Source organism: Bos mutus, chromosome 19 (genome assembly GCF_027580195.1).
Source record: "Bos mutus isolate GX-2022 chromosome 19, NWIPB_WYAK_1.1, whole genome shotgun sequence".
Classification (NCBI taxonomy): domain Eukaryota; kingdom Metazoa; phylum Chordata; class Mammalia; order Artiodactyla; family Bovidae; genus Bos; species Bos mutus.
This window is the reverse complement of record NC_091635.1, coordinates 5,192,193-5,207,629: the sequence shown is the minus strand read 5'-3', so window position 1 is coordinate 5,207,629 and position 15,437 is coordinate 5,192,193. Positions and strand designations below refer to the sequence as shown.

The following is a 15,437-nucleotide window of genomic DNA, read 5'->3' as shown; positions in this document are numbered from 1 at the left end:
CACCCAGCTGGTTCTCTCCAGGAGCCTCCAGGGATCAGCCTGACCTAGTTTCCGAGACTTGAACGCCTTCCCTGGCAGGCAGAAGTGCCCTAATCTCTCCCTTTGGTTCTTGCTGCCCCAAGAGTGTCTCTCTTTGTCTCAGATGATTTTCAACTGGGTACTGCTGTTGCCCCTTAGGAGACATTACTGGTCATGACAGCTGGGAGGGGACTGCTCCTGGCATCCAGTGCCCCGAGGCCAGGGATCCTGCTGGACCTCCTCCCAGGGACTGGACACCCCAACAGGGAATGCTCTGACATGTGGAGCTTCCCTGGCCGTCTAGTGGTTAAGACCCTGCACTTACAATGCAGGGGACTCAGGTTCGAAGGCTGGTCAGGGAACTAAGATCCCACATGCTGGTGGCATAGCTGAAAGAGAAAAAAATTAAAAAAAAAAAAAAAGGAATCATCTGGCACAAAATATGAGCCGTGATGCAGTGGAGGAAGTGCTGGCTAATGAACCCAGCAACCACTGGATCGAAGATGTTGTTCTGGCCTGTTGTAGTCCTTCTCTTTTTAAACTTTTTAAATTTATTTTTTAATTGGAGGATAATTGCTTTACATGCAGGCTCTTCCTTGAAATCCGGAGGAGAGACTGAAGGGAGGAAGTAAAATGAGCCTTGAAGCAGGATCCTCTGTGGGCTTCCTGCAGTGGAATGCTGTTGCCCATAATAAAAAGCTGTGATTTGCTCAACACCACTTTTGGATGGTTTCTCCTGATATTGGGGCTTCTCTGGTGACTTGGCAGTAAAGATTCCACCTGCAGTGTAGGAGACCAGGGTTCAGTCCCTGGGTCGGAAAGGTCCCCTGGAGGAGAGCATGGCAACCCAGTCCAGTATTCTTGCCTGGAGAATCCCACGGACAGAGGAGCCTGGTGGGCTACAGTCCACAGGGTCGCAGAGTCAGACACGACGGAAGTGACTGAGTGCACAACACACACACCCTGATACTGAAAAGATAAAATTTTCGGCATATGCACAGACCCACGGACTGCGTAAGCAAGGAACTTTATCCCCAGACCTCCTGCTCTGGGGTGTGAGAGTGTCTAGAGATGTCCGGGGGTCCTGTTACCTGTAGGTTTTGATTTTGTAGGTCTGGCCAGGGCCTGAGATTCCACGTCTCCACCAGGCTTTTCCCCCAGGCACTGCAAGGTGGAGCCCTGGCTGCAAAGTCGTAGGTCACTGACGGGATAGCAAAGCACGACCTTGACCTTTGGGGGTCCTAAAGCTGATGAGGGACAGGGATTGTGGCAGCCACCATTCAGTCTGGGTGATGGGAAGTTTCCAGCAGAACTTGTGCAGGAAGAGTCAGCTTTTCTTCATGTGAGTCGTGTGTGTGCAGAGACCCACTCGCGCTGGTTTGCCCAGAACCGTTCCAGTTAAAGCCCAACATCTACTACTGAGTAGACTTTGAAACTCTGCTCTGAGTCGAGTCCCCTGTGCTGTGCAGTAGGTCCTTGTTGGTTGTGTATCTTATATATGGTGATATGTATGTGTCAATCCCTGTTATATTTTAAACTAATTTCCTGTTAGTAGAGGATGCCACGGAGCCCGCACTGGACCCTGCTTGGTTCTCGCTCGGACTGTCAGTTCTGACGATGCAGGCAGCATGTGTGCGTAAATGTGTCTTGGGACAGGACCACGTAGAAACAGTTTCTTAAATGTCGAAAAGCATTATTAAGTGGGCTGATAAATATATTTCACTTGCAAAAAAAGAGAACAGAAAGAAACCAAAGTCTTGCATCCAGGGAATCCATCAGTCCTTTGAGACCTGGATGTTTGGTCACCCTGTGAGCCCCACTGTAGCCCCAGGGAAGGCGAGGTTGGATTTGCAAATTTCCTTTAGTGAGAAAGGCTCTGATTCCCGAGCTGTGGGGACTCTAGGAGAGCCTTTTTACTTATTTATTTGGCTGTGTGGAGTCTCAGTTGCAGCACAAGGGCTCTGTAGCACTCGGGCTTAGTTGCCCCAAGGCTTGCGGGATCTTGGTTCCGGACCAAGGATGGAACCTGCATCCTCTGCATTGGAAGGCGGATTCTTAACCACTGGACCACCTGGCAAGTCCCAAGGGAAGCCTTTTATTTAGTTATGTTAGTTCCTCCTCTGTTCTGGGAATGGAAGCAAGTGTGATGTCAGGAAATACCACCTCCTAACATCGGGGCGAGTTTTGTGTTACCAGGAGGATTGTACTTCTCTCCCTGTGAACCATACGGTTCCCTGAACGTCCTATTTTTCCCTTCTTCCCATCCTTGTTACCCGCTGATTCTAGATTCTTCCCCACCGTTTCCCAGGCCACTCCACGACTCTAAAACTTCCAGCATTTCCTGACTGAATGCTCAGCAGGTGAAGAATCCCCCTGCAAATGCAGGAGTCACAGGAGATACTGGTTTGATCCCCGGGTCAGGACGATCCCCTGGAGGAGGAAATGGTAACCCACTCCTGTGTTCTTGCCTGAAAAATCCTGTGGACAGAGGAACCTGAGGGGCTAAAGTCCAAAGGGTCACAAAGAGTCAGACAAGACTGAGGGACTTAAAATGCAAACACACACAGTTCTCAATGGTTTTGCCCCCAGGGAAAGTTTTGTGGTGGGTAGGAAAAAATATGTGAGATGTTTCCAGACTCTTGAGTAGTTTATATTCCCAATGAGTGACAAATATATGACTCATTTTTTTTTTTTTCTTTTTTGGGCTGCACCAAGTGGCTTGTGGAATCTTATTTCCCCAACCAGGGACTGAAGTCAGACCACCGCATTGAAAGTGCTGAGTCCTAACCACTGAACCGCCAGGACTTTCTGTATGACTCTTTTTTTTTTAAGGTCCAAGGTTTTATATAATTAAAGTCTACCAAGGGATGTAGGGGTGTAGGGTCCGTGTTGACAAGACTTTGCAGATGATCTCAAGTGGAATCCTTAAGCTGTGTCTAAACCCTCCCTGCTGTGACTCAGCCCATTTCCATGCAGTTGGCTGAACATAGGCCTTCCCTGATAGCTCAGTTGGTAAGGATTCTGCCTGCATTGCAGGTGACCCCAGTTCGATTCCTGGGTTGGAAGATCCACTGGAGAAGGGATAAGCTACCCACTCCATTACTTGGGCTTCCTTTGTGGCTCAGCTGGTAAAGAATCTGCCTGCAATGCTGGAGACCTGGGTTCGATCCCTGGGTTGGGAAGATCCCCTGGAGAAGGGAGCGGCTACTCTCTATAGTATTCTGGCCTGGAGAATTCCATGGACTGTATAGTCCATGGGTCACAAAGAGTGGGACAAGACGGAGCGACTTTTAATAGCCGAACATTCCCCCTAGTTTCTGTCTCTGGGCTTTGTTTAAACCAGTATCCCATCAAGAGTGCCTTCTCTGGGACTTCCTTGACAGTCCAGTGGTTAAGAGTCTGTGCTCCCAATGCAGGATGCGCAGGTTTGATCCCTGGTAGGGGAACTGAGATCCTGCAAGCAGCCTGAGTCAGCCAGAAGAAAGTAAATGCCTTCTTTCCTCTCTGTCCCTTCACAGCTTTCACTGCTCTGTGGGATCCCGCCCTCAGTCTTCCAGCCATTAATAATCTCTCTTGTAAAACTCTCAACATTTAATGGGTGTGGCACTGGTTTCCAGCTGAGTAGTAACCACCGAGTGTGTTAGTTGTTCAGTTGTGTCTGACTCTTTGTGACCCCATGAACTGTAGCCCACCAGGCTCCTCTGTCTATGGGATTTCCCAGGTGAAAATACTGGAAGGGGTTGCCAATGCCTTCTCCAGGGGGTCTTCCCAACCCAGGGATCAAACCCAGGTCTCCTGCACTTTGCTTAGATTCTTACTGCCTGAGCCACCAGAGAAATGCCACAGTCTGGTTCCAGAAGGGTTCAAAGATGGGGAAGCATCCTCAAGAGAAGAGAATGAATGAGCATTTTGGGGGAAGAGACCTCCTCGGGGTGGGCCCTTCTGCAAGTCCCATGCCAGCCCTGTCCCCTCCAGTCTCACCAGCCTCCTGGAGCAGCAGCTGCACTCAACTTCTTTGATTAAATTAGTGTGTAAGAGGTGTTGTGAGACGGCATTCTAGAAGTCTTGCCTGGGAGCGTGCACTATGAAAATTAAGTCTTTAAAAACTGCAGGTCACATCTCATTTACTCAACAAATATTTATTGTGCCTTCTCTGTTCACCAGAGCGAGGGTACACAGTCACCATCCTTCCCTTTAGGGCTGAAAACCGGATTGGTACCCACGGTAACCAGCGATGGACAAGGGTTGGGAGCTACTCACATAGTTAACTGCTTTGTGTGGATTTATTTGTTGTTTTCCTGGCTTCTTAGAGTCAAGGACCAGGGTTTCACTTATTCCCCGCTCCTGCAGCTGCAGTTCCCAGCTTGAGCTTCCTGAGCTTGAAGGGACTGTTTAGTCGTGTGGTTTATCCACTGTTAAAATGGACTTTCCAGATAGTGCAGTGGTAAAAAATCTGCCTGCCAGTGTAGGAGATGCAAGAGACTCAGGTTTGATCCCTGGGTCAGGAAGATCCCCTGGAGGAGAAAATGGCAATACACTCCAGTGTTCTTGCCTGGAAAATTCCATGGAGAGAGGCGCTTGGTGGGCAACAGTCCATGGGGGTCACTAAGAGTCAGACACGACCGAGCACCACCACTCGCTAATGTATCTCAAAGTTGAACAAGGCAAAGTGAAAAAGTGTCAGTCGCTCAGTTGTGACCCCATGGACTGACTGTAGACTGCCAGGCTCCTCTGTCCATGGAATTATCCAGAGGAGAGTACTGGAGTGGGTTGCCATTTCCTTCTCTGGGGATCTTCCAGACTCAGGGATCAAACCTCAGTCTCCTGCTTTGCAGGCAGTTTCTTTACCATGTGAGCTACCAGGGAAGCACAAAGGCAAGCTCACATTCAATCTCTTTGCTTTTGGTTGGAGTGATGGCCTCTTAGGTCTAGAGCCTGGTATCTCATGTTGATCTGAAGCTCTGTTGGACTCAATGCTTTCAAATTCATTTTTGGAGGGGAGTGTGGTTGGAGACCCCCAGGGGCTTAGAGAGAGAACAGGGTTACAGACCAGGTCAGCCATGCTTGTTGTAATGATCCCAGAGTAGATGTTGGTATTCAGACTGACTGACTAGAGTGCTTCCCCGCTGTGGCCATGGAAGGTTCTGGAAGAACTCACTGTAGCCATCTCCACCCCGGATGCAGGCAACTCCAGAGACAACATTCTAATGTCCAACTGTCATGTGGCAGCTTGACGGCAGCTGGGTATGTGTCAGGGCCCCGAACCGTGTGCCCTTCTGGGCCAGGATGGAGGAGAAAAGGAGCTTTAGACGTGGACGCTCTGCCCCGAGCATGTGGTCTCCCAGGAGGAGCGAGGGAGCGTCCGGGACTGTCCGAGGCGGGGCCTCTGGTAGGGGGCGGGTGCCCCCCCCTCCCCCCCCCGTCTTCGGGCACCTCAGGGCTCCCATGTTGTGTCCGAGCCAAGGCCCCTGCCAGCCATCTGTCTGTGAGCTGCAAGGCAGGAGGCGCGGCCTGCAGGGTGACAGCCCTGCCTGGTGGCGACAGACAGTCCCCAGGCTCTGGGAGGGAGTGGAGGGGGTGGCGTCCTGGGGCCTCTGGTTCTCGTCACGTGCCGACAGTCTCACCCTGCAGCTGGCCTGCGGGAGAACTAATGAGGTGGGGAAAATCCATGGGAAATGATTGATGAAGACAAATCGTGGACATTTTCAAGGGAACCTGGCTGTCCAAAGCCTCTAGGGGGTTTTGGATATAAGCGCCGCGTCCACTTGATTGACCGAGAGGCTTGTGCAGAGAGTTAGGAGACCTTAAAGTGGGTCTCACTACTGACCTTCAGTCTTACTATTTCAGCTCCGTGAGCCTTTTTTCTGTATTCCCCTTCTTTTATATCTTCTTGAAATGTGTTTAAATGATAAAAGGAACATAACGTTATAGAAAGGGGGAAAAGCTCTTCAGTCTCATCGCCCAACTGCTTTAATTGGTATGAATTCTAGTTTTTCTGTTACTTGCATGTTTTTTGCCACTGTATATTTTTCCTTTTTAAATTTTGTTTATTTATTTGGCGGCACCAAACGTTAGTTGCGACATGTGAACTCTTAGATGCAGCTCCTTGACTAAGGATCCAAACGGCCCCCCTGCACTGGGAAACTGGAGTCTCAGCTATTGGAGCACCAGGGACGCCCCACAGACGGCATGTTTCTACTGCTTCTATCACAGAGCCCCGTATCGTTTCCTAAGCTGTTACAGCGTTTATCATCTTTTAAGGAAAATTTCTTGGCCTTGCGACCAGGCACTGTAAGATTTTAGTTTGCCAACCCGGGATTGAACCCACATCCCGTGCATTGGAAGTGGGGAGTCTTAACCACTGGACCGCCAGGGAAGTCTGGATTTATCATTTTTACTAACTGCCTAAAAGTCTGCTGCATTTATGTTCTTTAATTTACTGACCTGTCCCTTTTTTTTGAGCATTAGAATGATCAATATCTTTTCTCCCTCATATTTTAAATCATGTTATTAAAAGAGTTCCTGAGAAGTCACACTGATGGATCCACCCCATTATTGGGAGCAGAGGGTCCAGGGCAATTTGCTTGGCTTCATCATTCCATTTAATTAGACAGGTGATTTTTATTTATTTATTTTTTTTTTAGTACCTTTTCTGTGTAAGGCTTTCTATCTGTATTATCTATTGCAGGTCCCGGCTGACGTTTCCAGAATATGTGGCAAGACTGTAAACCTCACCAATGACAACAACTTCGGGTAAAAGGCCAGGGTGAATCTGTGAATTCTCAGTGACATAGTATTTTTAAATATTCGTAGTAGTAGAAGTCTGTCTCACCATGAAAATGACTGTAACATCCATCCCTCTTGCTTGCAGGATGTATTAGACGAGGATTGGGAGTGTGGGTTGTTTGTTATTGGTTCCGCATGGAAAGTGCTCGAAACATTTTTGTTCGCTCCAGTATTCTGACCTGTCTCCCCATAGTCTCACTGACAATAATCATTTTCATGGTTGAGCCAGAAAGCTGTGACTCTAACCCAACAGCCTGGGAGGATTAGGGACTCACAATGGTGTGTGGAACGCGGCGGAAAGGGGGCCAATGGGAGAGGTGGATTCCAGCTCCTTGTCTCGGTCTCTGCGGCCATCTGTGAAGTGAGAGGCGGGGGCCAGAGGCTCTCAGAGGTTCTTCCTGGCACTGAATGTTGTGGTGTGGCCTCACGTGTGACCTGATAGCTTCCCTGGTGGTACAGCGGTAAAGAATCTGCCTGCAATGCAGGAGACCTGGGTTTGATCCCTCAGTCAGGAAGATCCCCTGGAGAAGGAAATGACAACCCACTCCAGTATTCTTGCCTGGGAAATCCCATGCACAGAGGAGCCTGGCGGGCTACAGTTGCAAAAGTCAGACACGACTTAGAACTAAACAACAACAAAACAAAAAAACAGTTCACCCAGTAGAAGTCCAAGAATGGAAACTGAATTAGGAAACCTCCCTCTTAGGTTGAGGCAGTAGCCATTGGCAGAGAGGCAATTTAGTCCCTTCCTCTCCCCTCCCTTTCTTGCCTTCCTTCTTTCCTTCCTGCCTCCCTCCCTGCCCTTCCTGCTCCCCTCTTCCTTCCTTCCTTCTTGCTTGTCCCATTCCCCTGGGGTTATGCTCACAGGAGGAAAACACCATCCTTTCTGGATAGGTTCACCCAGCCCTACCCTTGTCCCTATCACCAGCCCTCCGCAATCTACAGCAAATCCACACGAGATGAGTTTGGTTTCTATTCCCACTGGAGAGAGGAATAAAGCTTCTTGGAATCCTGGCTCCCTTCCCAGTCCCTGGGGCCTCTTAGGATCCTGAATGATTGTACCAGGCATATTAAAATGCTCCCGCATTCCACATTAAGTAGCCCCACCTCACACCCACCATAAAATAATCAAAAAGTTTGTAAAAATAATTTTGCTTTTGAAGTGATTTGGCTAGAAGCTTATTTAATTTCTGACTGACTGTGATTTCTTGGCCATTGTTGTGCCTACTTAAGGATTCTCTTGAAGGGAGTAAAGCTAAGCCTCAGATTGTTGTTCGAATGTAATTAAATTTGTATGAATACCAAAGTCAATAATTAACAAGGTTTTATAGACATTTCGTTAAGCACTTATTAATAATCTGCAGGGTTTTTTTGGGGGGGGGTGTTGGGGGGAGCCAAAACCCAGTATGTTTTTTTCAATTTGTAACCATTTCATAGACCCCTGGAAAAAGAGGAAATCCTGGGTGCTGGTACACTGGTTTCCTTCCTTCTTTCTTTTTTTTTAATTAAAGAAAGCAGCATTCTTTTTCTTAGATTACGCGTCTGTGTATTTGGCTGTACCAGGCCTTAGTTTCGGCACACAGGATCTCTAGTTGTGGCATGCAGACTCTTAGTTGTGGCACGTCGGATCTAATCTGGAAAGTTCCCTTTCCAGAGATCGAACCCGGTCCTCTGCATTGGGAGCACGGAGTTATAGCCGCTGGACCACCGGGGAAGTCCCACAAGCCTTCACTTACAACAGACATTCAAGGTAGTGCCTGCGACGTCGGGCCTGGCAGCATCGTGAGGGCACAGCTGTTCTCCGTCTTCTTCGCTGGTGTGTATCCAGTCCTCAGAAGTGCCTGTCGCGGAGCAGGCGTGCAGCAGACATTTGCTGAGTGACCGAATGAACCAGCAGGCTGCTCTGTGATCCATACAAGCTCTAAAAGAGCAGGCTCAAAGCAGAATTTACTTGTTCAGCGATTGACCCTTAATAAACCAAAATTCGGTTCCATAGAATTCCTTGTGAGATGCCGGGAGAGTTGTTTAAAGCCAACGTGGAAAAGATGGAAAACAGATTTATGCCAGTTATCATCTCAGAGACAGGGTTGATTTCATATTTAATCAGTGGTGCTTTTTATGTAGTAATTTTTTATGTAGTAATTCCATATCATATTAAAGCTAGCAATTGAGCAGGCTCGGGTTTGCATTTTAAATATCTCTCCCGATACCGGAAACTTCTCTCCCAATAATAGGTTTGTATACAATCCGTAGAACCTATACTTCTCTTTTTCTTCTTTTGAAATGTTATTGTCTTTTAAAAAATTTATTTGTTTTTAAATTGAAGTACAGTTGACTTCCAATGTTGTCAGTTTTAGATGTATAGCAAAGTGATTGTTACACACATATATAAATCTATTCTTTTTCATATTCTTTTCCATTATAGGTTATTACAAGATATTGAGTATCGTCCCCTATGCGATACAATAGACTCTTGTTGATTATATATTTTACATATAGTAGTGTGTACATGTTAAACCCAAACTCCTGATTTATTCCTCCCCTCCCCTTTCCCCTTTGGTAGCCATAGGTTTGTTTTCTGGGTCTGTGAGTCTACTTCTGTTTTGTAAATGAGTTCACCTGGACCATTTTTTAAGATTCCACGTATTTTTTATTGTTTGGTTGCTCAGTCTTTTGTAACCCCATGGACTGTAGCCCGCCAGGCTCCTCTGTCCATGGGATTTCCCAGGCAAGAGTACTGGAGCGGGTTGCGATTCACTTCTCCAGGGGATCTTCCCGACCCAGGGATCAAACCCGCATCTCCTGCATTGCACCCTTATCACTGAGCCACCAGGGAAGCCCTTCCACATAGAGGCAAACCAGATACTTGCCTTTCTCTGTCTGACTTAGTTCACCTAGTATGATAATCTTTAAGTCCATTCATGTTCCTGCAGTTGGCATTATTTCACTCTTTTTATAGCTAAGCAATAGTCCATTGTGGAGACGGCGATGGCACCCCACTCCAGTACTCTTGCCTGGAAAATCCCGTGGATAGAGGAGCCTGGTAGACTGTAGTCCATGGGGTCGCTAGGAGTCGGACACCACTGACGAGACTTAGCAGCAGCAGCAGCAGCAGCAGCAGCAGTCCGTTGTGTGTCTATACCACATCTTCTCTATCCATTCATCTGTTGACGGACACTTAGAGAATCTGTGTCTTTATACCCTCCCTCCGGCCTCGCTGCTGCAGGCTCAGAATCGATCATCTGAACAAAGATGAGAAAGGTGTCATGCTTGCTTACTCAGTTCCCCACCAAGCCCTCGAGGGCAGCTCTTCCCTGTACCAGGTTCAGAAAAGTGGCATCAGGTCGCTCTTGGCTCCTTTGGATGGTTTTTAGATAAAAGGCGGGTTGGAATTTCCTCTTTGTCAGCTGATCAGTCATACTGGAGAGCAGGTGTCAGGAACAACCAGGCCTGTTCCCCCTGCCAGGGACTCATTGCCAAAGCCATCCCAGGCATTTCTACTTAGGAAGCCCTGTGATGTCACAGCAGAGAAGGTAATGGCACCCCGCTCCAGTACTCTTGTCTGGAAAAATCCCATGGACGGAGGAGCCTGATGGGCTGCAGTCCATGGGGTCGCTAAGAGTTGGACACGACTGAGCGACTTCACTTTCACTTTTCACTTTCATGCATTGGAGGAGGAAATAGCAACCCATTCCAGTGTTCTTGCCCGGAGAATCCCAGGGACCGGGGAGCCTGGTGGGCTGCCGTCTATGGGGTCGCACAGAGTCAGACACGACTGAAGTGACTTAGCAGCAGCAGTAGCAGTGATGTCACAGTGTCCTGACATCAGAACCTTAAATAATCAGAACCCAGAAGAGTTGAGGGAATTGAGCACCTAGGAGGTTTGATGGTAGGTATAATTTTTTAATTCTTTTTTTTCCAATTAAATTAAAAAAAATTTTTTTTTCCCGCCATGCAATGGAACATGTGGGATCTTAATTCCCTGACCAGGGATCGAATCTTCCCTCCTAACATGCGTTGGAAGTGCAGAGTTTTAACCGGTGGACCACCAGAGGAGTCCCTGTAGGCGTGTCTTTGCAGTGACTGGAATGTAAAGATTGGCTGGGCGGTTGGTTCTTGTCTTTCCTGCATTTTAGGGGGAATCAAATGCTAACTACTGCCTTAACTGAAGCTGGATGCTTCTTGAAGGCCTCATTAAATTTTAAAGAATGAGTTTTATCAGCACTCCGTACTAAGAAGATTTATTTTATGGGATTACGCTGGGGCGTCTCAATCTCGGCACTGTTGCTGTTCTGGGTCAGATAATTCTCTGTTGTGGGGTTGTCCTGGGTGCTGATGGATGGGTAGGAGCATCTCTGGTCTCTGCCCGCTGGTTCCCTCCCATCTGCTCACGTCCCCCCCGGGGGGCAAAACTGCCCTTGGGATGCTGTCGACTTACGAGGAGAGCAGCCGGGACCGTGTGATCTGGTACAGAAATGCTGTTTTCTCATAATGATGCCAGAAGCTCAGCCTTTCTGTACACCGGTGCTAAATTGAATCTCAGAGACAGAGTTCTTGGGTGAAATTGAAAAGAATAGCTTCATTGCTTTGCCAGGCAAAGAGGGCCACGGCAGGGCAAGACCCTCAGGCCTGTGTGTCCCCACTTGGAGAAGACAGTGAGAAGTTGTATAGTAATGGTTCAAAGAGGACGTGGCCAGCTGGTGGACATTCCTCTGATGGGTTGGTGGTGAGGTCAGTGGGGGTCTGCACCATCAGTATCATCAGCCTTTAGGTTCCAGCTGGTCTGGGGTCTGCATGCTGGTGGGCAGCATTCCACTGTTAATCGTTAACTTCTCCCACCTGGAGGGGTTTCAGTATCTGCAGAACAGCTCAACAATATTGTGATGTGTATCCATTGATAGGGAAACAGTTCTCCCTGGCCTCGCATCCCCTCCCTTCCCTGATTAGCAACTGCTTCAATCTGCCCATTGGAACTCAGGGAAGGTCATGGAGGCTGAATGAAGGCTGTTTTCTGTAAGATATGGGGGACACAGAAAGGCCTTGAGCACAGGAGTGCCCCACAAGGCCCTGCTTGGTATCAGTAACTCTCAGGAAGGTCTTTAATGTGTAAAATGTAGCCAATGAATAACACTTTTGTATCTGGACAACTTATCCAATATTCAGTAAATACTGAACAGCTACTACGTGCCTTGCACTGGAGACACAGCCGTGCAGACACCCGACAAGGTCCTGCTCTCAGAAGCTCATCTTTCGGGGGGCTGAATAAATAAGAATGCCTGAGAGTGAGAAGCGCCATGAGATGATGCAGAAGGGCTTGGAAGCGCTGTATCACAGAGGGCATTGAAGGAAGGCCTCTTTGTGGGGGTGACACTTGAACTGAGACCCACATGACAGGAGGGAGCCAGCCAGGTGAAGACCTGAAGACAGGTGCTCCAGGTGGAGGCTCCAGGCGGTGTGCTCAAGGAAACAGCATGTGCAAAGGCCCTGAGGCAGGAGGAAATAAGTGCACTGTTCCTGGAGAAGGCAGAGCAGCCTGCTGAAGCAGAGTGAGGGAGGGGTACAGGTGGGTCAAAGGTGAGCAGACTCTGGTCACGTAGGGCTTCCTAGGTGGAGGGAGGCAGCTAGAGTTTCACTCCAAGGGCACAAGGAGCCCTCTGAGGGCTGGACTTCTGTCTCTAAAAAATTACTTAGACTCTTCTTTGGAGGATGGTCTGGGACCTGATGACTCAGCGGTTAAAGAATTTACCTGGAGTGCAGGAGACACAGGAGATGTGGGTTTGATCCTTGGTCAGGAAGATCCCCTGGAGGAGGCAGTGGTAACCCACTCCGATATTCTTGTCTGGAAAGTCCCATAGACAGAGGAGCCTGGCGGGCTACTGTCCATGGGGTCACAAAGAGTTGGGCAGGACTGAGCCGCTGACACTAACATTTGCTTCATCGGGGAGATGAAGTCCATGGTCAGGGCAAGATGATGAGCCAGAGCTATTATTTTGGGCAAAATGGATGAATTCTGGATATATGAGTGGGGTATACTTAGGAAATCCCCTAAAAGAGCGACCGATAAAAACCCCTGATATTTCAATAGCATTCTTTGAGCTGCCTATTACTTTCACTTCCTTAATCCCTTCCGCATATCAGCGCCAGTTCAATCGAGTTTACCATCCACACTTTGAAAGAACCAGCGCCCCAGGCTCAGGGGCTTATCTTAGTCCTCCTGACACGTCAGTGGTCAGACTTCAGGAAAGGGAAAGAAACAAGAGCCCAGAGGGGCTGAGCGAGCCCGCCCTACGTGTCCGTAGCTGATCTCCATGTGCTGGGACCCAGCAGAGCAAGCAAAGGCTCATAAAATACATGTGTATATATATATAATATGTAATGTATGTATATAAGTGGGAGTGTTAGGTGCTCAGTCATGTCTGACCCTTTGTGACCCCATGGACTGCACCCTGCCAGGCTCCTCTGTCCATGGGATTCTCCAGGCAAGAATACTGGAGTGGGTTGCCCTGCCCTCCTCCAGGGGATCTTCCCCACCCAGGGACTGAACCCAGGTCTCTAACATTGCAGGCAGATTCTTTACCATCTGAGCCACCAGAGAAGCCCCATAGTATATATAATATAATATAAATGAATGAAAGGGTGGAGCTTGAGGACAATGACCCTCCAGTCTGCCGGGGGTGGGGGCCTGGCTGGGTGGTGGGTACTTTGTTCCCTCTACAGTCGCTTGTCGGGAGCACAGAATGATTGATTATTCACAGACCTGGGATGGGAAGGTGGGTACTGAGACCCAGAGGAATATGGGATTTATCCATGGAAACCCACGTGCTGTATGGGGCTTCCTCCTGACTCCAGAGCCTAGGCTGCAGTACCTTGTAAGGGAAACAGAGAGGGAAGGAGGGAGCAGGGAGGGAGGAAGAGAGAGAGAGATGCATCCATCTCCCTTCCTTCCTGTGTGCACCAGGAGAAGGCCATGTGAGTACACAGTGAGAAGGCAGCTGTCTGCACACCAGCAAGAGAGCCCTCACCAGGCACAAATCTGCACTTGATCTTGAGCTGGTCTTGGGCTTGCAGCCTCCAGAAGTGTAAGACGATAGATGTCCAGTGTTTAAGCAACCCAGCCTGGTGTTTTCTTATGGCGGCTTGAGCTGAGATAGCTGGCCTGGCTCTGCTCTGTGTCTAAGAATCTCCTGAGGGCAGAGACCACCTACAGTCACCATGCTGTCTTCCCTTCTTGGAAGGGAAGGATATGGTGCGGTCACCAGTGTCCACGACTGACTTCTCTGGTCAAGAGAGGGATGCTCCTATCTGATCCTCTGGTCTGTGGCCACAGTGATTATGGGCAGTGTTTCTAGGTACCCTCTGGAAGGGTCATCAGATACAATACCCGACGCCCAGTTACACCTGAATTTCAGATAAGCAACAAATGTGAAATACGCTTTTAGCAGAAATATGTCCCAGGTAACAGTGAGTTGCTTGGAGAAGGAACACACAGGATATGTGCTGTGTGTTCAGCCACTAAGTCATGTCCAACTATTTGTGAGCTCATGAACTGCAGCTAGCCAGGCTTCTCTCAAAAATTATTTGTTGTTTACCTAACATTCAAATTTAACTGGATATCCAGTTATCCAGTTAAACTTGACTGGATATTTTTGACTAAACCTAGCAACCCCACCCTATGGTCCTTTCCTAGAAGGCCAGGAGAGCAAAGCACTGGTTCTCGATGAAGGGCTCTAGGATCAGAGCACCAACCCGACTAGTTCAGAACAGAAAACCTCTGCAGAGGCTTCCAGAACCAGAAGCTCAGAGGGTGCCAGCATTCTGCATTTTGATGTCTCTGGGGGTGGTTCCATTGGATGCTGTAATTTGAGGACCATTGATCTAAAGAATGATGCTGATGGTGGAGACTGCAGGTCGCATGCTCTGTTGCTCACCCGGCACGCCACCAGAATGCAGCAACCTAACTGACATCAGGCCCGTTGCAGGGCCTTGTTTCCCTGGGTTTCTGTGGCTTCCAGGGTTGTGCAGCTCTCAGTTCTACCCGCCCCAGTGTCTTCCCGAGCCCGCAGAGGCTGTGAACCAGAAAATTGATTCTCCTGCCGGATCTGCCAGTTTCAGCGGGCGGGGCGGAGCTTGGTGGCCGGGGACACGTGTGCCTGGAGGGAAGCAGGAAGTGACTCCGGAGTGGAGCCCGGAGAACCAGCAGCGGCTGCGGGGCTGATGGAAGTGGAGAAGGGGCTTGAGAGGGCACCGAAGTGAGTCGGCTCTTCTCGCCTTCGGTGCCTTTGGCGGGGCTGGAGGCCTGGGGTCTGGGGCCACCAGGAGCCGAGCGCGGGGCCTGGAAGGGCAGCCACATGCAGTTTGGAAGGAGGTGTCCCTGGGAGAGGAGGGGGTTGGAAGAGAAGCAGGGTGGCCTGGGCAGGTGGCAGAGGAGGGGGAGGGGTGCCGGGAGCACGCCCCCTGCCCCTCTCCAGGGCAAGCTGGCGGGTGTTGTCCTTCTGTTGGCAGTGGTCCCCCAAGAACCTTTTCATTCAGCACTTCCCAGTGGGCGTGTGGAGGGGGTACCCCCAGGAGCAGACCTGGTTGCAGGTCCAGCTGCCCCAAGTCCCCTCCGCCAGGCTCTGAGGCTCAGCAGGACC

The 15,437-nt window shown here is 49.3% G+C and overlaps 1 protein-coding gene across 4 annotated transcripts in view; it reads left to right on the top strand.

The window, feature by feature from the left end:
- SLC39A11 (solute carrier family 39 member 11) overlaps window positions 1–15,437 on the top strand; it is a 375,544-nt gene that overhangs the window by 71,444 nt on the left and 288,663 nt on the right. For 3 of the 4 annotated variants that reach the window (XM_070389011.1, XM_070389008.1, XM_070389010.1), the window contains exon 1: window positions 14,941–15,053. The exons of the other annotated variant lie outside the window; for it this stretch is intronic. The gene's annotated coding sequence lies outside the window, so the exon portion shown is untranslated. Of the gene's footprint in view, window positions 1–14,940; window positions 15,054–15,437 lie in introns of those variants that run through there. 4 annotated transcript variants of the gene reach the window in all.